Genomic DNA, 2,806 nt, shown 5'->3' with positions numbered 1-2,806 from the left:
GCTGTGTTGTCCAGGCCGGTCCTGAACTCCTGTCCTCAAGTGATCCTCCCACCTCAGCCTCCTAAAGTGCTAGGATTCAAGGCATGAGCCACTGTGCCTGGCCCTAATTGTGGTTTTGATTTGCACTATTTTTAAAAACATCCTCTATTACAAATTATTGTATGTTATATTTCACAGACATAACTTGTACATGAATGAGCTAATAGAGCAGATTGAAACTCTTACCTTCAGCAAAGCCTGCTTGCAAAATTGGTCCCTGGTTGTGTCTGGGAACTTGGCTTTTGAAACCTTGTGTACACTAATCAGGTTGTTTTGCCCTCTGTAGCCACTAATACCTGTTTCCTTCTTGGAGTCTGAATTTTTGGTGGGAGGAAGGTACCTAAGTGAAGAGCTCCCAATAAGAACCCTAGATTCTGAGTCTCTAACAGCTACTTTTGGGCAGAAACATTGCACACACATAGCTGCATTTTCACCGAGAGAGCATGTACTTTCTCAGGAGTTAGAGAGCATTGGAAGCCTACACATGAATTCCTACAGATGCTACCTGATATTTTTTTTTCCCCTTGCTGATCTGGCTGTGTATCCTTAAAGTGTTGATATAATAAATGTTAGCCGTGAGTACAGCTGTACGCTGGGTCCCGTGAGTTCTAGCAAAGTATTGAACTTAGCTATTAAATTCCTCCAGAAAAAAAAAGCTGGAATTTTGATTAGAACGCATGAAGTTATAGATCAATTTGGAGAGAAGTAGCATCTCAATACCGTCCTCCAATGTGAATATGGTTCATATGATTGTTTCCTCCCTCCTTGACTTCTCTTAATGACTTACAATTTTCTTTTCTCTTTTTGAGACAGGATCTTGCTGTGTCACCCAGGCTAGAATGAGTGGTGCCGTAACAGCTTACAATCAACCTCCTGGGCTCAGGTGATCCTCCCACCTCAGCCTCCTAAGTAACTGGGATTATAGGCACGTGCCACCATGACCAACTAATTTTTGTATTTTTGTAGAGACAGGGTTTTGCTGTGTTGCCCAGGCTGCTCTGAAACTCCTCAGTTCAAGTGATCCTCCCACCTTGGCCTCCCAAAGTGCTCAGATTATTGGCATGAGCCACTGTCCCTGGCCCAATTTTCTGAATAGATGTCATGGACATAGTTTGTTAGATATAATTTTAGGTATTCAATTTTTTTTTTTTTTTTTTGAGACAGGGTCTCACTCTGTTGCCCAGACTAGAGAGCAGTGACATGATCTCAGCTCACCACAACCCCTGCCTCCCAGGCTTAAATGATTCTCCTTCCTCAGCCTCCCAAGTAGCTGGGATTATAGACATGTGCTACTACTGCCCTGCTAATTTTTGTATTTTTAGTAGAGACGGGGTTTCACTGTGTTGGCCAGATCGGTCTTAAACTCCTGACCTCAAGTGATCCACCTGCCTTGGCCTCCCAAAGTGCTGGGATTACAGACATGAGCCACTGTGCCTGGCTGGGTATTTAAATATTTTACATATTCGTAAATTAGTTTTCTGACATTTTATTTTTTGTTTGTTGGTGATATAGAAAAAGTTTATTTTTATATATTGACCTTGTCTCCAGCAATCTACCTAAAGTCACTGTATTAGTTTTCTATAGCTGCTGTAATAAATTACCATTAATTTAGTGGCTTAAAACATAGAGGCTGAGAACAGTGGCTCATGCCTGTAATTCCAGCACTTCAGGAGACCAAGAGAGGAGGATCACTGGAGCCCAGAATTTCAAGACCAGCCTGGGCAACACAGTGAGCCCCGTCTCTGTTTAAAAATAACAACACGAGGTGGCTTACACCTGTGATCCCAGCACTTTGGGAGGCTGAGGCGGGTGCATCACCTGAGGTCAGAAGTTTGAGACCAGCCTGCCAACATGGCAAAACCCTGTCTACTAAATATACAAAAATTAGCCGGGCATGGTGGCACGCACCTGTAATCCCAGCTACTCAAGAGGCTGAGGAAGGAGAATCACTTGAGCCCAGGAGACAGAGGTTGCAGTGAGTCGAGATCACACCATTGCACTCCAGCCTGGGCAACATGAGTGAAACTCTCTCAAAAAAAAAAAAATAAATAAAAACAAATAAAACAACAGCATAGATTTATTATCTTACAGTTTTGTAGTTCAGACGTCTGAATGGGTTTCTTTAGGCTAAAGTCAAGGTGTTGGCAGGCTGAGTTCCTTTCTGGAGGCTCTAGGGCAGAATCCATTTCCTTCCCCTATTCAGCTTTTTATTTTTTGTGAGACAGAGTCTCACTCTGTCACCCAGGATGAGAGAGTGCAGTGGCTCAATCTCGGCTCACTGCAACCTCCACCTCCCGGGTTCAAGTGATTCTCCTGCCTCAGACTCCCAAGTAGCCCAGAAGCTTTTCAGCTTTTAGAGACTATTCATATTCCTTGACTCTTGGCTTTCCTCCTCTATTATCAAAGCTAGCAACTTTGAGTCCTCCTCAAGTTGCCGTCTCTCTGATCTGTCCTCTTATTTCCACTTCCACTTGAAAAGACACTTGTGATTACATTGGGTCCATCTGCTTAGTCCAGGATAATCTTCCTATTTTAAGGCCAGTTTATTAGCAGTCTTAATTCCATATGACGGTAATTCACCTTTATCATGTAACCAAGCATATTCACATCCAAGGATCAGGATATACACATCTTTGGATGGGTGTGGGAGACGGTGATAGTGGTGGTGGTCACATTATTCTGCCTACTGCAGTCACTTAAGAATTTTTTTTTTTTTTGTATTTTTAGTAGAGACGTGGTTTCACTATGTTGGCCAGGCTGATCTCAA

General features: G+C 42.9%; 1 protein-coding gene across 4 annotated transcripts in view; it reads left to right on the top strand.

Moving 5' to 3' along the window:
• The window catches only part of BLM (BLM RecQ like helicase), a 93,977-nt gene that overhangs the window by 8,593 nt on the left and 82,578 nt on the right, over positions 1-2,806 (top strand). The window lies entirely within an intron of this gene.

This window comes from Cebus imitator, unplaced genomic scaffold, assembly GCF_001604975.1.
Source record: "Cebus imitator isolate Cc_AM_T3 unplaced genomic scaffold, Cebus_imitator-1.0 Scaffold348, whole genome shotgun sequence".
Lineage (NCBI taxonomy): Eukaryota > Metazoa > Chordata > Mammalia > Primates > Cebidae > Cebus > Cebus imitator.
This window is presented reverse-complemented; position numbering and strand designations above follow the sequence as displayed.